The sequence below is a fragment of the Dermacentor albipictus genome, chromosome 10 (assembly GCF_038994185.2).
Source record: "Dermacentor albipictus isolate Rhodes 1998 colony chromosome 10, USDA_Dalb.pri_finalv2, whole genome shotgun sequence".
Taxonomy (NCBI): Eukaryota; Metazoa; Arthropoda; class Arachnida; order Ixodida; family Ixodidae; genus Dermacentor; species Dermacentor albipictus.
The window spans coordinates 53,893,377-53,919,520 of NC_091830.1; the positions used below are offsets into that span (position 1 = coordinate 53,893,377).

Sequence of the window (26,144 nt, forward strand, 5' to 3'; positions counted from 1 at the left end):
CGCGGTCGTCCGGACATCTGAACGGGAAGTTAGCGACTGCGGGATTTTAAGGCTCGCTTTGAAGCTGGTGGTATTATCGGCGCATGGTAACGAGTGGATAGGTTCCTCACATTGACGAACACAGATATTTCTAGTGAAAATTGGACTGTGGCCTAGACTGTGGGGCGAACTTTGCCAGATGCAAGCGCAAAAATGACACAATCACTGTGCTTATTCTTCAAAACTTGCCCTTTTACTGCGTCTCCTTTGCGCGACCTATTGTTAGATCTGAAGCCATCTTTCAACTATTTTACGTTCCTCAGTCGAGAAATGTAGCCAACCTTCGCATTCTTTGCGATCAACACAGGCGCGTCTAAGTTCAGATGCCAGATACGGTGTACGTTTGGAAGCAAAGTTGGTATTGAGACGAAAAATGTTCTAAAATACGTAATAGCGACACAAATACTCTACGTGAAATAAAGTTGTGGTCGCCAATTTACTTGACCAAATCTTTCTTTTTCCAGCTTTGCGCATTAAAGGCTACTTCCTATTATTAGAGAAAAATTGCGATAAGCAGAAATTCCTCGAACTGAATGGGCTCCTAATTAGTCGCTTTTTTTATTAGGATGATGCAAAAAATATCCTTAATAGCAACAAAAGTTTCTCGAGTCACTATTAATGTAACAAAAGTAGCAAGCGCTAAACAATATTTGACGAGCAAGACAGGATATGATGCGTATTTTTGCGACATCTATCTTCTATCCAAAATACCATCCTTAAAAAGTGGTGGCGAAGTCTCAAGAATACATTTTTGTATAAGTTTTATCACTTTCCATGAAAAGAAACTGATAGCGGATGGTGAGAACAGCTGGGGCTCGTGATATACGCGTAGGGGATCATGATCTATGATGATCAGGATAACGAACATTTGCCATGGCTAGCACCCACTGGCGAGCGGGGTGGGTTGCAGGCGCACTTATTTCTTCTAGTACATGCCTGCCACCTTTTTGACACTGTACCCACGTCTGCAGGTGGCATTTTCCCTCTTCTTGAGAATGAGCATCGGCTTGATGGTCAAGAAGCGGTGTAAAAACAGAGAAAACATGTTCAAGGCAGATGCTAGTGCATGGAAAACAGTGACAGCTACCGGAAAGAAAATGGAGCAGCAGTGGTGAACCATGAACTGTGCAGTCTCAATAAACTGAGAGGTAACCGCATTAGCGGCAAAAAGGAGCATAAACATAAATATGAATAAATAACAAAAAGAACACGAGCGTGCAACATATGGTTTCATGCGTACAACATGAACTATGCAGGGTCATGTTGTTGTCTACGCCGTGTTTGGCCCGTTTTGTGCGGAACCACTTCGGAATTCACATCACTAATGCGGCACAGCACTGTGTATGGATCGAATAACGCCTCAGCAATTTTTGTGAAAGACCAGTGGCGAACAGGGATCAACACCCGCCCTTGAGCTCCGGCATGCAAGGACAGCTGTCTGTGGCAGGCGCTAAAACGCCATGCATCTGCTATGCCATGCATTCGCCGTGTCATGCTATACTAATGTACGCCCCGGCGAGTTGGTGAGCTTTCTCAGCGCGCCAAGCGAATTCTTCGGTGTCCGAGGTTACGTACTCGGCGTCTTGATACGAAAGCAGAGCGTACGGCATCGCCACAACTTTGTGCCTGTAAAGAAGGCGAAATGGTGCAAAGCGCCTCGTCTATTGTACGGTGGTATTATGCGCGAAGGTCATGAAAGGCGTGATGCGAGGCTCTGTTTCGCGCTGGACGTCATTGTAGCTATAGTTATTACGTGTGTGATGGTCTTGTTTATTCGCCCCAAAAGTATGTTGGACTGCGGCTGGTAAGCAGTCGTTTTCGGATGCCAGGTTTCGCTTAACTAAAAATTTTCGTCCATGAGCAGCACTGTGAGCTCCCTCCTCTTTGTCTGATTACAGTGGACTGGGCACCACGACGCAGTACCATGTTACACATGGAGAACAGCGCCACCTCGAAGCCGTGGCTCCTGCGAGCACATCTATCTCGGCATAGCGGGTGAAACAGTTAGTCGTGACACTTACCCGCTTGTAGCTGTTGGCTGACACAGGAAAAGGCCGAACAATGTCCAAGCCGACTTGGTCGAACTGCTAATTAGGTTGCATTAGTATGTTGCAATAAGCCCACTGGTTCCAGGGACTGTGGCTTTTGGCTCTGACATTCACGGCAGCATTTAACATATTGTTTGACGCTTGCGGAAAGCCAGGACCAGTATTAATGCATGACGCGCAATCTAGAAAGCGTTTGGGATGTGTCTGTCTGGATGGCCTGACTTGGGCTCACCTTGGCAGGCGAAAAAAAATATCGTCCCGCAAGTCTTTTGGAAGCTCCAGGAAGTAGGCTCGATTGTTCGAGTGGGAGTTATTCTTGTAAAGCACGTTGTCTCGTAGACAGAAGGAGATGGGCTGGTGTGGTTGACAGGTGATCCTCTAAGTGGTCAATGATTGGTCGAATTTCAGCGTCGTCATCTGACGTCGGATCAAGTTCCATGCACTAATGGCGCCCAGAAAGCAGTCATTGTCCTCTGACTCTTGACTGACAGATTGGCCGTGGGCACGTGGCAGCGTGTCAGCACTTTTGTGCTTGCAGGCACACTTATAAACTATAGCGACGTTAAATTTCTGTAACCCGTAAGCTCTACCATGGCTGTTGTCTTGCAGAATCCCATATCTTTGCCAGCCAGCGTAAAGTCTTGTGTTTCTGCCGTCACATTGAAAAGAGGGCCGTAGATATATGGGTGTAGCTTAGTGGTTGTCTACACGACCACGATATGCGCTTTTGTCGTGGTGGAGCAGTTCGCCCTCGCAACGGCGCAGCGAGCAGCTGACATAAGCTACTACTATTTCAATGCCATCTTGACGTTGGACGAGTACTACGCCAAGACCGATGTCACTGGCGTCAGTATGCACCTCGGCCTCAGCTTCATCGTCAAAATGTGCCGTGGCGAGTGCTAACTGCACGCATTGCTGCAGTTCAGCGAAAACCACTTGTTGCTCACTGGTTCAGGCAAATAGCATGTCATCCCTTTTAAGGCACGTCAGAGATTCCGCTATCTTTGAAAAGTTTTCGACAAAATGGGGCGATAATATGCACACAAACCCAGCAAGCTTCGTGTGGCCTTCTAGTTGATAGGAACAGGAACTGCTTATATAGCGGCAAGTTTGTCCGGATCGTCTTGCACACCTCTGGCACTGGCACACCTCGCACCCCTCGCGCGTTATGTCGAAGAAGCTTCATCTCTTCACAACCAAAGTCGCAATTGTCTAGTCTAAGCATGATGTCAGACAGTCGAATTGCTTCTAGCACACTGCGCAGGTGGAAAAAATGTTGCTCAATTGTTCTATAAAGACAGCTACGTCATAAAGATACACAAGTCTGCCCCTTCAGTCCCGCGAGGACTGTCTCCGCCATTCTCTGGAAATTTGCTGGAGCTGAACCACGGAGTGGCCTGAACAAGCCAACAGCGAACACTCGAAATTCGTAGAGTCCATCAGTAGTCGCATATGGTTTTTCACGGTCTTCTTTGTCTGCATCACTTAGCCACTATCCGCTTTTGAAATCGACTGACGAAACACAGTGGGCATGCCCCACTCGATCTAACGAGTCGTCAATACAGAGCCGTGGGAGGACGTTCTTTTTAGTTACAATGTTGAGCTTCCGGTAGTCGACGCGAAAGCACACTGTTCTGGCTTCTGTTTAGACAACAACCGAAGACGAATATGAGCTGATGGAAGGCTCGATAACGCCACGTTGAAGCATCTCTTGTTGTTGCGTACGAATCACTTCGCATTCTGTCGGATGACACGCGGAAGGGATGCTGGCGCTATGGGCATGGGTCGTCACATGAGATCATCCTGTGTCTTGTAATTGAAGTCTGGCGTACTTCAGAGAAAATTAAAACCCGCCCTGAATACAAGCAAGAACTCGCGCTACGTTGTCAGGTTGTTTTTCGATAGCTGGTAATTAATGCTGATATTGCGCAGTCTCTTCTCAGCCATCCCCAGTGCTCAAGAAGGCAGTACATTCAGCCACTTTTTCTATTTAGTCAGCAAACGCTTTTCATGTGCAGCAAAAACATTTGTCGCGGCTCGTTCATAACCTTAGTGGTACGCAACTGAGATTGACCCTCACCAAGCTGAAGCAGAGCCCTAGCGGAACAAACACGTTGCGTCAGTAGATGCGGCAAGTTACTTTCTGCGACCACTTCCCCTTCGCGCATTTCACTGCGCATCACTTCGACTACGACACTGACTCGTGGAGGAAGCGTAACACTCTCGGAGGAAACACTAAGCGCGTCGTCACGTCGTTTTCCGGGGTTTCCGTCGGTTACCTGGTCAGCTGACAAGGTGACTACACCTCCCCGTAGGTCCACAACAGCGCCGTATTCCTGCATATTCCTCACGTGGCGAGACATTTGCATAGAGCAAGTTTACCACGAATGTCTATCGTCGAATCCTAACTGTTGTCGCACAGTTTCCCAGTGGAGTGACGACGTGACCACCAGCTGTTTGAATCTGAGACCCATGCAAGGATGGCATTCCTTCCTTTAGAGGTGCGTCATCTTTCTGCTAAGACAGAATAGTCCGCTCCAACATCCACAAAAGCGCTTGCCGCATAACCATCGACCTCCACCGGTGCGGCGAGCGAACGCCAGTCATTCCGTTTAGCTGCAGTTGATGTCGGATTGGTACCCTTCTTTATATGCAATGGTGGTTTATATATGGTGGTCTTCAGCGCTTCAATTACCAATAGCCTCGCCCCAAAAGATCGCTCTAGTTAGTTTTCCTGGTGGGGACTTGGTGATCTTGCGCTAGAATATAGCTAGCGCGGCGTTTGAAATATCCTTGGCCATGGCGGGTTCGACTGCTACTCGGTGGGCGGTGGCTTGCGCTTGTGAGCCAGATGGTCTTCATTGCCTCGAAACCATTGGCCATGTCGGGGAGGCGGCAAGTCGGTGGAGAAACCCCGCTACCCGATGCATTGATATGGGCATTAGTGGTAAAAATGTTTTGCCTCACCGCAGTGGAAGCACAAAGGATGGTGGTCCGGCGTTCACCAAGCATCGGATTTCCGCGGGTGTGTGCATCGACAATCAGCGTGATGCTCCGGTTGCTCTGTCTGAAGCACAACTGGGGGAGCGGCAAGGGGAAGCGCTGGAGGCATGTGTTGTTCTTCGGTGTACTATCAGCGGCAAATAGAGAGTTTTGGCAAAGCGTTTACGGTCCGCTTCGCTCAGACCGGCCTATCAGAACAATTGGCACGCAGGCGCTCAGCAAAACGCTACCGAGAACACTGACGCGCGTGCGCACAGCACACATAGCGGCAGCGGAACGTGGGACGCTGACCACGTTCCGCTAGGAACCTGATTTAGCGGTGCGTCAGGGGGCGTGTAGATGCTTTCGTAATCGTTTTACCGCCAAGCTGAGAGCACGTCAGTGGCGTCTCTGGGAGACGCGCTTGTTAGATAAGCGAAATCACTGCATTCTATGCAGCCACCGGTGCGCGTGAAACGTGTGCGGAGCGGAGCGCAAGCAGACGCTCTGCTAAAACTGTCTAATGAAACGGGAACAGCGGAGCACGTTGCCCAAGCGTATGTGAAGGTACAGTGCGCGCCGTCCAGTCATCACCATTTAAAGGCGCGCAGATCCGGTCTGGCCGCATGGCTCTCGTTTTAGAATTAAGCAAACGGCCAAGCGCGCCCGGCACGCCCACGGCGGCCTTCGTCATGGCTTCCAGCGATACTGCGCTGCCCAAATTTACGGATTGAAAGAATTAATGTAACGCATAATCGGCAAATAATATCAGCGAATCTATAGTTATGGCGGTGCGAACTGCACCACGCACACGGCTGTTCGCGCCGACAACTCTCACTGTTTCGGTGAACAGTGCGATAACACTCGCCGTATACTGCACATTTTGGCTTCTGTCCTCTTTTGTTTTTATTTTGTCCCTTTGAAATGTGAGAACCAGAACAGAAGGTAAAATATTTTGCTATGGGAAGATCGTGCGGTGCAGCCAAACAGGTAGTGCGTGCCTGTCAATGGTGATGACTGGACGGCGTGAGGACTCCCTTCTTACCGAACTGACCACTAATCTCGCCTTTCGTGCGATGGTTTGCGTGAGGAACACACCGAAAGTACTGAAGGCACAGACGATAGAACAGCAAATGATAAACGGGCATTCTTATTGAAATGCACGGTAATTTGCCGTAAACATCTCCTTGAAGCTTCATCTAGCAGTGAAAAAAGTGGTAAGAGTGCAGAAGCGCAGCTGATAGCATTGGCGCTGTTGCTTTAGGTTGGCAGGGACAAAACCGGCCTCGCTGTTTCTCCCATATGCAGCTACCTCACACGAGGGTGCGCCTTTGTGTTGAGACTTCCTCCTTTGACTCCAAACGTAATATGCTGAGCGATAAACTTCGGGATACATATATTTGTGTACCCTTGCTTTGGAAGCGTGAAACAAAATGAAGTTGATTTTTAAATGAGAAAATTTTAATGTTTGTTTTACTCGACTTATTCGTCGAAACTGTGGAAGCAAACGTGCATGATTCTTTTGCGCAAGAAGCATTTTTGCAGCTAGCCTACGCTTGTTGGCAAACTCACTGCGATTTTGCCTTTGAAGGCCTGGCAGTTGTTCCTATCCTGTATTTTTAGTCTAGAAGGAAGCTTAGGGGCACATTTTATGTTACAGTGAGTGCGGTGGCGTAAGAAATACTGATGGGAACCTTACGGCTGCCTCGAAGGTGCTAATCAACGTACAAGAGTGGCGTACTTGTGTTCTTCTGATCTGCTGACCTGCTAATTATGGTGTCTTGAAGCAGCGCTGACACCGCACTAAGAGATCAAAGCCCCTTTTTTAAAGAAAGAGGGAGCAACGTGAAGCTTTCCCCTATGCCAACTGAAAGTCCATAGCCAACGACCACGCAACGATCCCAAGAAATGTTGAGCGACCAGATTTTATGCATATGTTATTTGATTGCTTGTTTAGGATTGTATTTTTGTAACGCTGAAGTTGAATGAAGACACATTTCGTTAAATTGCCTAGCCTTTATTCCTGGATCCTGTAGCTTTGATTACACGCACACACTCACGCTTTCACGGACGACTCTGCACTTGCGTTCACGTACGGCAGCCTGTTCTTCTGCCATGTGCTGTCCCCGGGGCCTACACTCTCAAGCAATACTACAGCCTTTGGGTCGTACCTTGAAACACAACAATAAACGTCAGGCAGGCAGGCAGGCAGGCAGGCTGCCTGCCTGCCTGCCTGCCTGCCTGCCTGCCTGCCTGCCTGCCTGCCTGCCTGCCTGCCTTGCCTGCCTGCCTGCCTTGCCTGCCTTGCCTGCCTGCCTGCCTTGCCTGCCTGCTTGCCTGCCTTGCCTGCCTTGCCTGCCTGCCTGCCTGCCTTGCCTGCCTGCCTTGCCTTGCCTTGCCTTGCCTTGCCTTGCCTTGCCTTGCCTTGCCTTGCCTTGCCTTGCCTGCCTGCCTGCCTGCCTGCCTGCCTGCCTGCCTGCCTGCCTGCCTGCCACAATACTCGTAAGTTACATTATTTCCTTGGTAACTCTTACAGACTTTAAAATTCAACATTTAGCGGATGTGCATTTATTCTGGCGATAAGGCATGGGCTGATGTGCATAATCGGAATGCAAGTAATTAGACCCCTCCAACTTCGTTCTCTATAACCAATTTCTCTGTTTTTTTATTTGGCTGATATTCTTCCACTTCATCCACTGAATAATTTCTTATTTAATGCAAACCTTAGCCAATTCAAGATTAACTTACTTCCACTAGAAAGACTCCCATAAATCACCATTACAAAGTTTGATTATGCAGCTGTTACAGGCAGAGTTCTGTCGCAAAAAACATTTGAGAAAGAGATAAATCAAAAGGGAAAGGTAGGGAGATTAACCAAGCATGTGCCCGGTTGGCTGTCCTACACTTGGGGAGACGATGGGACAGAATAGATGAGGAGGGGAAAAATGAAAAATAGTAAAAAGTTAAACAGTCAGTCAGTCACAGTCAGTCACCGAAGAATATCCACTTTCGCAAGTGCTCGTGCAGGTCAGTAGCCTTCAAGAAGTGAAGAAGGCCTTTTGTTGCCTTTCGCATGCAAGAATTCATAGGCCAAGGTCCCAAGATCTTTTCCTCCGAAAAGACTGTATCAGATGCTAGGTTTAGTTTAGCTTGTAGAGTACGTCGTTGAGTGTGAAGGGATGGGCAATGACACAGAAGGCGTTCTATAGTGTCAGCGCACTCGCACAAACTGCACGCCGCACTGGTGGCCATTCTTACTAGGAATGAATAGGAATTTGCAAATGCGACGCCGAACCACATCTGACACTGTAAAGTTATTTCACGGTGGGATGGTCCTCGTGGCAGTCGAAGTCGCAGGTCAGGGTCGAGAGAGTGCAAGCGTGAGTTGGTGAAACCCAGTGAAATCCACCGTAGAAGTGTGATGGCGAGCAAGTTGCTGAAGTTGCCGCGCCGCATCAGTTCTTGAAAGTAGTATATTCACCCACTGCTGTTTTTGATGAGCTGAACGAGCAACTTTACCGGCTTTTTCGTTGCCGATAATTTCGCAGTGGCTTTTGAAATTTGTTCAGTGCTTGGGTCAATAGAGGGAACTGAAATTACGCGCAATGTGATGCCAGGAGGCAACCCTTACTGCCAACGCAGAAACTATCCCCTTCGCCTCGAGAAGCGCCCACAAGTGTTAATTTCACCTCTGCCTTTTCCTACACTATAGGCGAGGGATCGCGTCGTGTTTGCACCAAGCCCTATGCCTATTTATTTTTTTCCATTCCTCTTTGCTTCACGGCACACCTCCAATGGGAGGGGGGGGGGGAGTGGGCTCTAGATTGGTTTACTTAAGTGCCGTGCCATGAGGTAGGATGGACTAACATGCGAGTTGGTGCATGCGAAGGTCAGGATGTTTCCAACAGGTAAGCAATAAATGTGAGCAGAAGGACACTGAAAAAAAAAACACGAGAAGGAGACGGCGGGACGAGCAACCAAATTTTTATGCGAAAGAGAGTTCCACGGATCGCTGAATTGCATGCGCAGAAGAAAAAAAAAGCACACGAAACAAAAACAACTGAGAAATCAAAAGCAACGAAGCATGGGCTTAGCCTCGTATCTTTCCATCAAGTTTCCTTCGCAATTTACTTCAAATATTTTTACTCTCTATCAGTAAGCTGGAGGTATGGTTTACATACAAAGAAGTCCGTGCCCAACCTTCTGATCTGCTAAGTTTCGCGAAACTCCCTTTCAAATATAGGTCGCTTTCAACCCACCATCGACACTTGCAAAAAGAGTTAAAGCCACACCTCCAGCAACGTATGGGAGGTTTGGTCCTGTGGTCGTTGGAAGCAGACTCCAGTGCTCCCGCAGCCGTTCATTTATACAGTGACCTATCGGCCAACGTAACGAGGGCAGCACAAAAGCAGAATCATATAAACAACTGCAGAAGTGCATTTTCTGAATAGCAGTGGCGTGCTTTTCGCTATAACCAATGCTAGCTTCTTTCTTTTCCTTTGAATTGCGTATGAACAGCCTACTGCACGGTGCGATGAGAACAGGTGTTATGTGCCACACCTCGTCGCGACGCCCTTTGGATTCTGAGAAAGGCCATGCAAATATGGCATCACCTAAAGCTTCTTTGGTTTCGAGTTTTTTGTGGTTGCCACTTCCATAGTGCGCTTCTCTTCCTTCATTTTTAAAAATAATATTTCGCCAATAGTCGACAACGGCGAAACCGGGTGCCCTGCATAATTTAACCTGGCCGCCTGCGCTTCAAGACTGCCGTACCTGGAAGTGGACGCAGCTGTTGTTTTTAAGGCATTCGCGAAGCAGAAAGAAGCAATGCCTCGCTTCACAAGCTTTGAATGACATGATACGTCGGGAGGGAGTGCTTTTTAAAACCCTGGATAAATGCACCAACATACACGCCCATCTTCTTGAAGGGTTAAAAACATGTGCATAAATCTTGCAGGCTAACCTTGGAAAAGTTCGTAGGGAAATCTGAGACCCCGGCATGGAGCTTCAAAACTAGTTCATGTCATTCCTACAATCGTTTCTAGTTTACCGCCAAGCTTAAGCATCGCAAAACGTAGTAACAAAAATAACATTGACACATTTAAAAACGTGTACAATTCCTTTTCCTACTTGGTTGAAGTACATGGAGGTGAAACTTAAGATATAATAGCACACTATCGGAGAAAAAGTGTTTTTCGAGTTAAACGTAGTTGCAAGTCCAGCTTTGTCCGGTCTTCTTTTAACTTATACTCGTGTTTTTTTTCACCAGCGGAGACCATGTGAAGCTTGCCGTACCATATTTATTGATGTCACAGGCATTTCGTCTTAATCGGAGACATTTGTGTGCTCGAGCGTGACTCTGGCTGCAAACGGGGATCCCTTAAGGGAAGGGCACGACAACTTTTCTATAAAACGGCCGTTTGATATTCTACAGAAACGATTGCCATCACGTGGTCTATGTACCGTAATTACCTGCTAGCAATGGGCAAACCTAGCGCAGAGAGCTTTAAAGTACTTTGGATTTTAATATATTTGCCCATCTACCTCTAGTCTGATCTTGCTTGTCTGGCTTGTAAGCCGTGGTTGCTGAGACGCTAGGGGCATATCGTGCGAAGCACTACAGCTTACGTGCGGTGACGCTTCCGGGGCGGTGACGTTCTTGCGGGGCGGAAGGGCTCTAGCACAAATGCTTGGCTTAACCCCGCTGGCCAAATATGTAACACAAAGTCGGCCCTTAGCTTCTCTTGTAGCCAAAGAAGGTTTAAGGCTGAAAGAACCAGAGATTGCATTTAGGCATTTGGTGACGTCTCATGAAGAGCCAGCTTGCAATGCATTTGCTGTTGGTAAATTCTCGAGTTTTACAGTCATCCTGACCAATTACAGCGCCTTCGATGTGTCAGTGCAGTTTCTTGATATTTGGCATTATAGGTGACAATCCAATTGATGAAATAGACAGGATAGCGAAATTATTCAAACAGCCTGGCTGAGGAGGTGACAAGCTCATATATCCGTTGCATTTGGCTCTTCGGTAGGCCTGTCATTGTTCTCGGGTAAACGTGGGCGCTTGCAACAGTCATACGTTGTCGTTGAAGGAGCTGGCGATGGGTCCAAGAAGTAACAGGAATAAAAAGAATTGCGAGCGAAATGCAAGAGCACCCGTGTGCTCGGCATTTGGTGCACGTTAAAGAACCGGAGGTGATCAAAATTATTCCCGAGTCCACCTTAATCCATAATAACACTATCGTGGTTGCAGCAAGCAAAACATCATAACAATACATAATTTTAGCAATGATCAGTGGCTCAGTGATTTTGAAAGCTGAGATTGGAGTTAACCTAGCTATGCATGCGCGCGTACTTTTAGATGTTGAACATTACAGCGAAAAGAACGGAAACGAAACACAAACAAGAAACGCAGAAATAAACATTGAGTAAAGAAGCACCTGTCTTGTGGGAGCAGCAGTGACCACAGAAAAATGTCAAGTGAATGTGTCGGTAATATATGACACTCAAAAGTAATAGAAAAACAGAGAAAACATAGACAAAATGATGTCTGATGTCATACTTGACTATTCTCATGCAACAGTGTGAGCTACAGCATCGTTTTACTAAGGTGCAGTTTTAGCGTGGGTCTTTTAAAAGTGCCCTGAATGAACAAAATACACATCGAAAGAGAGTTACACCAATTGCCTCGAGGGCACAGCGTCAGCTTGTGCCATGAGTTTGTCCTTCATGCTACATCAAATTATGCGGACCAACGTTCCGAACTCATTCACGAGCTATGATAGACGAAAAAGAGTGTATTCGGGGATATTGCCGATCACCTGATGTTCTCAGTCGGGCAGTAATAGCACGGTACTGAGTCTTCTGGCACTCATTCCTCGTAATAGATGCCATCATGAGCCGGTGGTATAGCTTTCGGATTTATGCTAAGTACAGAACGCTAGAGTCGCTGAGCTTTTCGGTTTCAATACAGGGTCTATTCAAGGCGAATTCATTTACGCTCAGTGACTGTGGCTGGTTGGAGTGCGAGTTTGCTGCAATAAAACCACAGATTTGCCTGAAAGGCGAAGCTCTGATGGCGATTCCAAAACATTGCCTAGCTACACTTGAAGTAAAGTTCAACTACGCAAACATAAACTGATATCACTCAATGAGCGCCATCACTAGTTGTCACAGAACTAACCAGATGAAAAGTGTCGGTGGCGGGCAGCGATTCCTTCCTGCTGCTTCTCGCTTCACCGCGACAGGGAAACTTGAGTTTAGACCAACCCTAATCCGAGGCGCGCACAAATAGCGCCCGCAGAAAATGACTATCTCGGCCCATTACCTACAAAATGCGGCGCCTGGCTGTCTATGTGCTACGTCACGGCCAGACTATAGGAAGCTTCTCCTACTATGGCGCATGTTTATTCACGTGACCACCCACAATAGGCGCTCGGGAGGATGGCACGCATCGAATTACCACCCGTCTCGGCTCACATTCGCATGCTTTTCCGCGCAGGTAGAGCAAACGGTGCACGTGACCCAACCTTGTCACAAACACACAAACACACGCAAACAAACGCACACACGCAGACACACTTTTGACGGAAAGAAACAGTGTGGGCAATGGCGAGAATTCGCCTACAGTGTCCTTAAATTGCTCTGACAATATAAGGGCGCAGTTACGAATTAAGCAAGGCAGCCTTCTCTGATATTTTGGCGCCCAAACAGACACCTTCTGACAGCGGTTCAGTGCATGCGTAATAAAATTACGGAAACAACAATGGATGTTATAGCAAGACCCACTCATGAACCTTTTCCCATCTCAGCATGTACACTGCAGAATATATGTATCGGTATTCAAGAGCAACAGTCCATACATAGCACCCAGATATTTACACAAACTAAGCCAATTTCTCGACGCAAGAGTTACTGCAGCGGTGCTTTTGTGACTAATGTTGTAAAACAAATGTTTCAACAAAAATAAAAAAAAGCATTATTCCCTCACGGTATTCTCCTAAATCTACATTAAGCCGCCACTGTCCCACATTGTTTAAATTCTCACAATGCTTTGCAGCAGAAAAAATAAAACGAAGGGACGTGCACTTACGTCTCAAAAACTTTCTTTTTCAAGGCAACAATGAAATAACATATTGCGTGTACTTACTCATCGGGCAGGTGGTAGTGCAATCATCTCGAGTATCAAATCTGTTAGGGCAATTATAACAGACGAATCCTTTTTCGCATTGGTTGGTTTCATTGCTGTAGCTCCAGCTTAAGAGGATGGTGTCGCAGTCTTCCACTGTTGTTTCCTGTGGGCATCTCTCATTGATAATGTGTTTGCGTGAGCAGAACGTAATAGTAGTTTACATTTGAAATATTTATAAAACATGGTATTCTGAATATAAATATTTCTTGTAATTGACAAGCCAATCATTTCTCCGAATAGTAGGCCCCAACAGAAATGTGCGAAAAATGTCTTCCAATGGCCATGGCAGTTCCGGCCCGTAACGCCAAAATTATTCTAATAGCCCAGAGGTGCATGTTATCAACTCGCATCAAAGGCTTAGGGAGTCATTGTTATAAATATACAACGGGGAACATATCAGCTTTACTTATATACAAGGTTCAAGAAAACTGAAGTGTTAAACATGAGGTTTTGTTGCGTACAGTCTTCCTAGTCCTAAGGGATATAAGAGAGCACGAATGCTCCAGGGTGTTTAACTTTACCACAAAAAGGCCATCATAAGCAAGCATAAAAATGCAATCATTAGGCGCCAGTCAATTCACTTGAAGTCATGGCCACAATGATCTCTTACCTCTTTTTACGGCGTTCGCAAGCTGCGATGTAATGACAACTACGCCTAAAAGAAGACTGACTGCGTATGCAAGGCCCATTTCATCTATCTATAATGTACGAGCAAGCGGCAATAAAAGAATTCCAGTCTTCGGACTTTAGCTTTTTACTGTCCCTCTCAAACTGCTTGCCGAAGTCTAGGTTCCAATAAAAAAAGTTCACATGAGCCTAGGCACCTGTGATGTCCTCAATGTCATTAACTTTGCGCTGAAAAGAGACATCTCGAAAAGTGCACGTTTTGGTAATACAAGTGCCTGTGAGCGAAGTGCCACCGCATTGTATCCTACCGATTGTGCCTACCGTCGTTGTATTCTTGGAGGTTCTGCAGCAGCTGTTGTAAACAAAAGCGGTACACTCGCTTTTCTTTTTCAAATGGCCAGTGTCCCACAAGGACGGCATAAAAGGCGTGGAGCACATCTGATGTCAGCTGCGCTGTAACCGGTGTACTTCATATACTCAGGCGTTCTGTAAGATGACGTAGCGTCGAAAGGTGCTGCATAAATACTGTAACCCTTCTTATATGCCGTATGTTTTAGGCGTTTTAAGGCATGTACATTGTTGGCCTATTGTATTTATATTATTTTAGTAATAAGTGAACGAGAAAGCTGCACAGGATAATTGTTTTGTTGAATTGCGGCTCGGCCTCCTCCTTATCGAATTTGTCAAGGGATTAAATACATTAATAATACCTGCCTTGCCACTGCCAAAGTTGCTGCAAACAAACGCTACGTGCCATCCAGACAAGTAAAATATGTATCTTTTTCATAAAAGAATGTGCTCGTAAGTCTCAAAAAGTGTGCTAGAAAGAATTTATATAAATGCTTGCATTTTTCCTGTCTATTTATTACGTTAAGAAAATATCACATGAATTTTAGGACTATATCAGTTTGAAACCAGCAAAGCAGTGCATGCCACTGATATGAAAAAAATGTGATGGCCATGAAATGAACAAGTTAAGGACAAATATTTTAATCAAATTTGTTAACTTGCCTGCCTTTCTCTCATTTACATCCCTCTATGTCTGTGTAATTCAAGAACCATGTTTACATTTTTGTGCATATGCAACGGCCAAGGAAAAATCTGAATGACGCTGTCATTTGTTATATTGTATTGCGCTGGAGCAGCTGTCATCGGTCGTGCATTTTAAGCAGTTTCACCAATATTATAGTCACAACAGAGCACATATAAAAAGCAGGAACTCTGCAAAATATGCGAGGGCGATTGAAATGAAAGTGAGCCTATGCGAATATATGAGTAACGGCATACTTTATTTAAAAATAGTACTCATGCGCATTTAGACATTTGTTCCACTGAATAACGAGTCGCGTGATTCACATCTGGTAAAACTCCTTGAGTTGCTCCTTCAAAATGTCTGCAAGTAACTCTTTCATGCCACCGTTCGACAACGAATCTGGTTCCTTTGAGCTGTTTTTTTAATGCTCCAAAATGTGAACGTACAGAAGGCGACAGGTCTGGGCTTTATGGCGGATGTTGCAGCGTTTCCCACTTGAACTTTGCCAGTACGTGTCAACCAGATCAGCGACGTGGGCACGGGCAGTGTCGTGGTGCAAGATGACCCCACTCCTCAATTTTCCACGTCGTTTGTTCTTGAATTGGGCACGCAGCTGATCCGACGTTTTGCAACGTCAGAAACGATTCACAGACTGTCGAGATTTAGCAAATTCGATCAATCATGGCCGCTGACAAAAAAAATTAACAACGCCTTTTTGGCGGAAATGACAGCCTTTGCTTTCCTTGGGGGGGGGGGGGGGGGTCAATTCAGATGTTTCCACTATAATTTTTGCCGTCGTGCTTCAGGCTTGTAGTAATCGCATAATGATTCGTCCCCGGTCACAATTCCAGACAAAGAGTGGTAACCCTCATTGTGATACCGGGTTCGATGAGTCAAGGCAGCGCTGAACCTCTCCGTCTCCTGGCGGTGGTTCAAAATCTTGCAATGGGGAATCCATTGTGCACACAAGAGACGATAACCGGGGTGTTCTTAAACTATGGTGTGACCCGAACCGTGTGTGATGTTCACATGCACTCCCAATTCATCGAGGCTTATCCTCTGTTTTTCTCGAATAAGCCTTTGCAATTGTCTTGCGCTGTTTGCACGGTTGCCTGGGCCCGGTCTTGGATCGTCTTTGCAACGTTCCACTCCTTTGAACCCTTTTCTCCAAGGTTTCATTAGTAGTTACCTTTGGAGATTTTACCGTCTTAACATGTATGCTTTGGAGCAGGTGAAAAAAATGTTGATATTCTTTTCTCTGACATGATGGCACGAATTATTCACCACAACACTTCCTCTCATCAGACCTCGCTGCGTGCTTTGTCAATTTGTCTGATAGTGTGTTGATTTGGCTTGTCTCTTTGTATGATCGGATGTACGGCTTTAGAACAATCAATGCACATTTGACGTCAAATGTTTGTACCAACATTAAACCCACAACGTTCCGTAGATGAAACTCTAAAGCATGACTTTATAAGAACTTTGTGCACATAAAGTTTCAGCATTGAAATCCCTGCGCTCCGTAGCTTCCGCGGCATTAGGAAGGTGCTACGACCCACCCGGTCGCCATCAAAAAATTGGAGGACGCTTAAGCTTCGCCTTCAAGAGTGGAACGCGATAGCGTTCCCGTCGACCCGCCAATGGGTGTAAGACAATGGGCTACAGGGCAGCCATCACTTACGAGGCGCCCCGCATCAGACGCGGTGAGCGTCGAGCCATATGGTCGAGCAACGCGGCGTTCGGCGCAGCAACGAAACGTGCGCCTGAGCAAGCGGAGCGAACCAAAGAACTCGGTATCCCGGAGGGGGAAATGATGCACGCCAGCCAAACGCCGTGATCGGCACGGGCAGAGAGATAGAGAGATAGTGATCTAAAGAAAGGAAGGACGCTTGATTCTACAGAGGGAGCGAGCCGCGACAGCTCCAATGCGCGCGTGGCGCGCCATCTGTCGGGGCAGCGCCGTACATGGAGAGGAGGGGGTCTTCTGTGTTTGCCGCAAGATGGCTCTCCGTGTGCGGAAAGCGCAGAAGAAATGCAACGAAACGCACTTCGCTACTCGTGTAATTGCGACTTCTGTAAGTTACATGTTCATAATTACCGATATACACCACAGTATAACTTTCCACGGCTCGTTTCGAAGGCAACACCGCATTCACTAGAGGCGCGTTTGTACCTTATGGAAGCATCGAAATCGTGGCTGAGTGGTAGCGTCTCCGTCTCACACTCCGGAGACCCTGGTTCGATTCCCACCCAGCCCATCTTGGAAGTTGCTTTTTATTTATGGAGTGCATGCCGTGATTTATCGCTCACGGTCAACGCCGCAAAACGCTGACGCCGACGCCGACGCCGACACCGACGCCGACGACACCGGCTTTTCTGCGACACGAGCTCCTTAACGCTATCGCGTTAAAACGCCCTTGAAACTTCGTGCACTTATGGGGCTCCTTGCGTTACGATATGTGACCCTCGGTGCACGAGCGTTGCCGCGAAATCCAACCCGATGTAACAATGTTCGCGCTAAAATATCTTTTCGAAAGTGAAAAGGTCATTCTAGACAAAATCCAGGATGATTTCCGGCGCCGTGGGTTGCTTTGGTGGGCGGCGCACGACATCACGAAAACATTTCGGGGGTAGGGGAAGGGCTGGAGCCCCATAACCCCCGCCCACCTTTGGCTGCACCCCTGGTCTATAGGTATGTGCTCCTGGTTGTGATGCGTCGTAGTCGTTTTATTGTCGTCATGTCAGCTTCGTGGTATCTTACTCTTCTCACGCTGTCGTCTTCACGCCCTCTATGCCGACCCAGTGGCCAAAGTTCTCTAATAGCTCAGGTCCCTTGATATTGGCTTGTTCTTGTGATTGCTTCGTGGCCATTGCGTCACCATGATTCTAGCTTTGTTGTCCGACACTCGCCATGTAGTAGTCGTCAGGCCATTGTCTTCTTATAGCAGTCATGTATTTGTTGTCACGCCGGCATAGTGATGCCGTCATAGTCGTTCGTGCAATGGTCATCGATATTACTTCGTTATCTCGACTCTCGTCATACTGTCATCGTCACCCTTTCTATTATTACCCAGTGTTCCAAATTGTCTAAAAGATTTGGCCACTAGGTTCGAGGCCGCGATGCTGCCATGGTAGTTGTATCGTTGTCATTACAGCTTCGTCATGCGACTCTCGTCATGCCGTCGTCATCAGGCCAGTGCTGCAATGGCTGTCTACACAAGCCTTCTATCCAAGTAGTTATTTCTAAAAGTCCTTGAGGGAAGCATCATGCTTTTTGCATTGTAAAATAAGGTGTTCAATGTATTCTTCAGCCCCTTCACATCAGCCGGAAGCACTGGTATTTTAGAGCGCAGCTCTTTGGCGTCCGTTCCTGGGTTTCGCGTCGTCGTCGTCGTCGGCGTTGTCGTCGGCCTCGTTACCAGCTCCGCCCCCCTTCGCTGGAGTGGGAGACGAAGGACGCGAGCCGCGAATGGCGGAGACCAATGAGAGCGGCCCCTTCAGTGACGTGCGGGCGCGATGCTGGTGTCATGCGGACCCTCCTTACGGCTCGATGCGCACTCGTGTCTGGTCTCAGCCGATCCGCTCGTTTCGTACTATCGTCTGCTCGCGCCACAGCTCTCGCCCGCGCCTGTTTGGTTCTGTTGGGTCGGTCTCGTTCGCGCTTGTTTTGGTTGTTATTTCGACAACAAACGGTTACAAATATCCCTCGAGGCCAGCGCACCTTCCACAACTTAATGCGGTGAGTGTAAGACTCGTATCTCCGCGAATCCCATTCATGCAAGTGCGACGACTGATGCACGGTGGAGGCCAATATGGCATTAAGGGCCCAGTTGTGAACGTCTTTGTGAACGTCTTTGAGAATCAAGCATTGGTGTACCAAGTCGAACATATATCAGTCTATTTCTCCGACCACAAAGCTTCCTTCATGACTGTCAAGAACTGTTAGTGGAGTCTTTGTTAAAGGAATACGTGTGAAAAATAAAAAAAAAATTCTGTGATAGCGCATACATGTGTTGCTCGATTTCTTTGCCTCAATCTATCGAAAAGGTGAAACAGCTTATTTGCTGCGCTCAAATTTCGCATTAGGAAGTAACGTAATCGTCGGTAATTTTTTTGTTATCCTATACAGGAAGCCTTTTGTATAGGCAGTGCCTAGCCCAAGCGTGTGAGCTGTTTCTTCAACAGGTCGACTATATTTAAAGGGTATAGGGAATTCTATTTTAGAATCTATATTATATAATCGAGAGTTCTGCGCAGTATTTATAAACCAAGTTTTTTGGAGAACCTATCCCATAGTTGGTTCAACAGACATTACGCATCACTCGCCGCTAGAGCAAGCAGTGTGTATTCATTCTCTTGATGTGCTGCACGTGCTATCTTTGAAGCTGTGACATTTCATACGATTTCAAAGTGACTTGGAATCCAAGGGAACGTTATGTCATGTTGGAGACATTTTGGTATGGCGTATGTCTTCTGTATTTCATATGTCAATGTGTTGTTTGCTTTTCTTAAGCTGATTTCAGTTACGCGGAGCAATGAGGCTTGTGAGTCACTCAGAATTACCTAGAGAAGTGGTTCTGACTGCTGATATATGTAGTCGTCGTCGTCGTCGTCGTCATCACCCCCCTCCTCATCATCGTCATCAGCCTATTTTATGTCCACTGCAGGACGAAGGCCTCTCCCTGCCATCTCCAGCTACCCTATCCTGCACCAACTGATTTCAACCGATATGTAACGTAAGGAAGAAAGTATGGCGTAACGTTCAGTCGTTGCGCACGTTCTGAATAGGCAAAGCTTATAACTATATTCTCTTGTTATGCAGGCAAACAAAACAAAGATGCAGAAATGTGTTTCCAGCATGATCCATCGGTATACACGTGAATACGATCCACACAATTAGTGCAAAGACGAGATGAGTTATTCGCTCTGTCACAACTACCGGCTTATCACATTTGCGACCTATTCCAGAAATTTAAGCGACTATTTCTGGAATAACTAGTCGCCATGTGGGATGAGTTGCGCAAGTAGGCCAGTATTTGTAAGCAGGCAGTAAGTTTTCGCGTCGCCGTATATCTTTATGTATGCGTTCATCCTTCTATCCTGAAGGTCTTGGCATAGTACATGGTTAGCGTGTTTTATTGCCAAACGAAAAAAGTGACAATCTTCCGTAAAGCTTAGTGTATGAAACGTTGTTGCCGTGACTCAGCAATTGAAAAAACACTGGCCGATGCATGCGAAACTCCAACACATATGCGAAAGCTCCTGGCCAGCAACCTTCTCTCGCCTTGTCTTTTATCCCCGACAGTGGCGCATACCCACTATCGGGGATCGGCCAAGAAGCAGGTGGTTTTCAGTATGCTTAGAAGTAAAGCGAAACTAGATTGAAATAGTGCAGCGTGGGACTATAGAACCGTAATTTAGAAGCGTAATAAAAATAGTGTTAGCGATTTTAATAAACAAGTTAACGTAAAGAATTGACATATTAGAAATTATTGATAAATTTAGAAATTCAGCAAGGTATTATTTCAGCATCTCCAATGAAATTGTAAAATACAAGAAAAGCATCCCTGTGGCGGGATCCCTGCGAAGCCAACCCAAAAGAAAGAATGGCCAGCAACCTTTGAATTATTTTCTCTAGACTACGGGATATGCCATGTTGCATAGGAGCAGAGTATGCTATTCTTTGTCATATGATCGGCCTTGTCCTGTCGCCATAGTCATACAGTCGCTGCCATGCTTTCATTTTCACACCGTCGTCATAATGCCGTCATGGTCGCGCCATCGCCGTCTCTCCAGCTTCGTCATTCGACTCCTCTCAAGCCGTCGTAGTCGAACTCTCGTCACCGTACTGCTTTCGTGTTACAGCCACCGTCCCGTCATCGTCATCAAGCACTTATCGTCATTCGACTGTTCTGACGCTGTTCTCATGTCATCCTCGTCACTGCGTCGCCGTCATGCAGTTGTCATGTATTCGTTGTCATACTATCGTCAGAATGCAGTCGCTCCCATTTATTTGTCATCACTGTAACTCCGACATCCGGCTCTCGTCATGCCGCTGTGGTCATATCGTTATCGTCATGCCATCACCATCATTGCGCCTTCGTCCTGCGTTCTTCGTCGTTTCATCGTCGTCCCTCTAGCATCTTCATCCGGTTGTTGGCATACAGTCGTCGTCGCGACAGTGTCACCGTGTAGTCATCATCTCATTGCCATCATCTCGTCATCGTAAGGCTGTCGTCATTTTGCCATCATTATAATTTAAATAACGACATCTCATTATCATCATACCGTCGTCGCCCTACGCCGTTGTCGTTAGATCTATATCATTTCGTTTTCCCTATTCATTCCTCACTGCGCCAGCTCCGCGTAGTCGTCAGGCCTCCATGCTCATGGGGCACCTTTGCAAGCGAGTGCCATAGAAAACTAGGATTAAATCCGAGTATGTGTCACATAGCCGAAGGAACAAAAGTCCTGTAAATACCACTGCGAGTGATAAATAAACGCCACTTCATGAATATAATATTTAGATACGTTGCTTGATTGCTACTCGCATAGCTACCGGCAGTCACCTTCAGGTGAGTTACACCGTGATTCTTTTTATTGCTTTGTGTGGCCACTTTCTTAGACCGCCAGGATGGCTACTATTTCTCCATAGTACATGTGACGCACAAGTGGCGATCAGCCAGGAACACTGTAAACATTTCACACTCACTCTGGTACATTGCTTAGATGGTTGGGCCACTGTTTCACATCCCATCTCTCGTGCTTTCTCTTAGGCTGCATGAAATATCTGTACTCCAAGTACAAAACACAGGAATTTGCTTCTCAAAATGGGCTTAAATCGCGAGTGATGGTTTATGAAGTCTTTCACACAGCAGTACATTTTTTATTGGCTCTTCATTCCGTAGCAAAACCAGTTTATTTTGCGGCGCCTTTCTCAGTACATAGTTTATCAAGCAGAATACCTCCTCTTCAGGTTGCCTCGATACATACAATGTAAAATACCTTTTATTTGTGTTTATAGAAATGGTAAAAAGTACGGCTCAACTTCCGAACATGGGTGAAAAACAAGAATGACGGTGTCCATTTGCTTGTGGTATACCATAGATTCTCGGAAGAACGAGATAAGCTTATTTACGCTACTGAAATCGGCTTTGTTGTTCGCAGCCCTGAAACCAGAGCCCTAACGGGGAGTTATACCGTTGCCCGTTTTTGCACTAGGAGTCCCAGCAAATGTCGTGTTATATTTGTGGCCTGATAAGTTATGGGACCCTGCTTTACATTCGTCTTTGTGGCCTCTTCCTGTTTTTTTCTCATTTACATCCCTTGTTTTCTTCATCTTTCTTTTCTATCCCCTCCTTCGTAAAGAGTAGGCAGGCTTTGTGACACTCTCGGTGGCAGTCGCCAGCCTGCCCATTCCATATTTCCCTCCCCGTGTGTGTATGTGTGTTTTCATATAAAATATTTATTGTAATAATAATTCGGCTCGTTCTGACTGGTCCTGATGTTCGAGAGCATTAGCTTGCAAATTATTGCGTGCCGCGTGCAACATACGATATTCCGGAGCTGATAGGATTACGTCTTCCTCCGCTGGCAGGTACCCCACTGGATTTTCCCTCTTCATGTCTTGAGTGGGTTTTTCGGTGCACGATAGGGCACTTCTACAAAAGACACAACAAGGAAATCGTCGAACGGTAAAAAGTTAAACACGTATAGAAGAATAATACTGCGAAGTGGTAATACACAATCTAGACTATCTCATATAAGCAGCGGTAATGTTATACTTGTACAGGATTTAGGTTGTCCATTGTATTCCCATGGTTGTAACCGACTATAATGGTTTGGTCCTCCCTATCACAACCGCCGCTCACACTGCCGACTAACATTTCTTTCTTTTCAGCTATCAAAATGAGGCGCAATACTTTTACGGCTATATTTATTAGTTCTAAATATCAAAATTTTAACACAATTAATGTTGGTATAGGCTTGTTATTCGTCTTTTCAACAAAGAAGACATTCTTTATTGAACTGAGATTCAATGTAAATGAGGATATCGTCTACCCGGGGAATAATTTCAATACGTTCAGTGTTTCTCTTAGTATATTCTACACAGAAAGCAAAATATTCCTCTACGCAACGCGCAGTGAACCTATCTTAATAACTTTTCATATTTCTTTCCTGTGCCAGTATTCATCTTGATGCAGTACCCTGTTCTACTTTTTAATACAACTTTATTACAATTCTTAGGTTTTTAATTGCTGCTGTAAACGAGATTGACACATATGCACAGTGGGTGTAAGGGTTTAACATCTCTACAAAGCTCTCGGTTTTAAAATGACAACCTTCTCCAGCTACTGCGGCCACTTTTTATAAACGTTGGCCGTTCTTGCGCAATAAAATTTAGGGAGAAATGATCCGACAATGACTGTCAATGGTAAAACAAATAGCCTCTAAACGACGTAATGGCACAACATATTGCTAAAGAAATGTTTATGTTAAGTTTCTAGTAGTCGTTATAAAATATTAATTGTTTCAGCTTTTTGATGCATACAAGGTCTTTGGAATCGGCCGAACTTGCTATGACAGTCACTCGACAGGGTCGGCCAAAAATATCACCATTTCAAGTAGACTCCATGACGACGGCATATTGACGACCATGGAATGACGACAGTAGAATGACGATATTGACTTTATGATTATGCATGGTTTAACGAGAAAAGAGTGACTAGGATGACATAATAACAATGGAACAATGCGGAGTGCATGACCACGATGGAGTGGCGGTGGCATTACGACACCGACGCTACGATGAGAATCGTATGAAAAAGTTACAGTCACATTTCACTTAGTGGACGCATGTTACGCGCAAGCATATAGGTGCTATTCTCTTTTTTCGCGTTGCGCATAAAACTGCTTTCTTTGTGCGTAAGGGTCGTGGGTCTTTCAATACGGTTGAGCATTGGGCGACTGGCATCACATAGATTGCAACATAGAAAGGAAAAAAAGAGCAACATAGAAAGTGGAGGCGAAGCAAATATTCGTTCTTCTCTCGTTTCCATAATCAATGCGAAAGCTCTGGTCTAGTTCACCTGTCTTCGCATGTCATGCGCAGTGGAGTTAGACAAACAACTGGTGGTTCTTCCTGGTAGTCCCACTACGGGCTTGCGGTTAATAAGTGCAATAGCGTTAGAACCTCTGCATCCTAAGCGTTCTGGCAGTGCTGCGCTAGAGGGCGGCAGTTGATAACCATTTTTATCTCAGCCACAACTGTGAGTAGTTCTTCATAACAGAGACTGCTTCGTCTAAGGCAGCGCTTCAGCGCCTCTATAATTGTCCTTATGACACGCTCCCAGAAGCCGCACCAATACGGAGCTCGTACCGCGATGAAGTTCCACCAGGTGCGGTAAGCAGATGCGTGGTCGTGGACGGTCTTGCTGAAGATAAATTGCTGTTGTTTGGAACAGGTGCGAAATGTCATGGCGTTACAGAATAAACTCTAGAAGGGAATGCCACGCGTGACTGTAAAACGACAAAAGGCAAGGATGAAGGCTCGCGCTGTCCTGTCCAAGTTTATTTTTAGGTGTACTGCTCTGGTCACTGCAAAGGAGAAAACGGCAATATCAAGCTTTGCAGACTTGCGTGGAGTGGTATTAAAGCGGGCCGTAAATGTCTACTGCCTCGACGTCGGACGGTGATGCTTCTATACCATGCGGTCTTTCGGTAATGGTGCCAACAGGATCGATGCTGGAAACAAACGTCTACGACGACTCAGCAAGCACACTTGACGCACCTTTTTAACGGCTCGTCTTGACCTTAGGATCAAAAATCGTGACCGGAGGTTTAGAAGCGTAACTTGAACTCCGGCTAGTAGAAGACGGACATGTGCTGCAGATGCAAACAACCATGTAAACACGCGGCCACTTGGCAACAGGATTGGGTGTTAAGTTCCTCTGGCCCATCGAGTTCGTACTCGATGATAATCGTAATAAAATGGGAAGAAAAATTAACTTGGGTCTCTGAACATACTCCGCGTGGTGCATTTTCAAACGAACAGGCTAACGGCAATGGTGATGAGATGGTCAAGCGTCCGTCTCGTGTTAGGGAAGTAGTGGGCTCGAATCCGGGTGCCGCAAGAAACCAACCGGTTTTTTTTTTGTAAACGTTGGAAGCATATCAAGTCCTGGCGTTAGGTTGTTGGTATGAGTTCCCATCTGGGAGACCAGCACTATAGAGCTTTGCGTGCCTCTCTGGGCATCGCTTCTCCCCGACACAGCTTTGTTAAAATAGTCGAAAATCTGCCACGGCTGTGGGAGCAGACGACTGCTGCCGGCAGGTACCTACAGGTAAATTAGGTAAAAGTGCAGTCCTGGCCGAGTGCTCGGCAACTACGAGAGTTCGAGACACTTCGAAATACGGCCGCCTATTAGGTAGGAAGTTGGCAGGCTGGGATTGCCAGGCTCCCCAACTTCTCCACTGGCGATGTGACATTGGCGTGCTCACATTCTTGATCAATCATAGTACTTGAGCCCTGCCACTTCATAGATAGCCACTGCAACACAATGGCATCCAAAATACTAGGGATAGGGGTGTTGCTACGGAGTTTCGAATGGAGCGCTACAATTACATTACCATATATTGCGCCATAGCATCATTTGGCTTTGTGGCTGACCACGAAATTATAAGCTAGCATGCGTTCTGATGGGCCCATAAAATCTTTGTGGTTCGAAGGAGGCAAATGGATATGCAGGAGGTTCCACAAGAAGGCTATCTTTGACTTTCACGCTCATCTGAGAATGCTTCTGCCCCAACATTTTGTAGGCACATCACCGACCCGATTTTGGCTGCCCTAATTGTGGAAAGGAATAAGAACTGATCCTTTTCACCTGAAGGTGTATCCTGCGTAGCAAATCCAGTGTTGAAAATTAAGCATGGGTTGCTTGAAATGTGTCTTTCTTTCATAATACAGTCAAACCTCGATATAACGAACACGCATATAACGAATTATTGAATATATCGAACTCTTCCGAAATATTTTTGTCAAACACATGTATTTTTAACTTCCTATAGCGAACGCGGTTTGGCATAAAACGGATATAACGAACTTCGCGACGCCAAGCCCTACCTCACTTTTATAGCAGGCGGCAGGCTTCGTTGCACTGCAAGTGTGTTTTGCGACGCAGCAAACGTCATCGGGAGATTTAAAACCCCAAGATGCATGAAAGAG

The 26,144-nt window shown here is 46.3% G+C and overlaps 2 long non-coding RNA genes across 3 annotated transcripts in view; one reads left to right on the plus strand and one right to left on the minus strand.

Moving 5' to 3' along the window:
* LOC139050969 (uncharacterized) overlaps positions 1 to 26,144 on the plus strand; it is a 63,370-nt gene that overhangs the window by 32,222 nt on the left and 5,004 nt on the right. The gene's annotated exons all lie outside the window — the stretch shown is intronic.
* LOC135907628 (uncharacterized) overlaps positions 21,821 to 26,144 on the minus strand; it is a 30,351-nt gene continuing 26,027 nt past the window's right edge. For both annotated transcript variants that reach the window (XR_010566079.2, XR_010566080.2), the window contains one exon: positions 21,821 to 22,581. This is a non-coding gene — a long non-coding RNA (uncharacterized lncRNA). The remainder of the gene's footprint in view (positions 22,582 to 26,144) is intronic.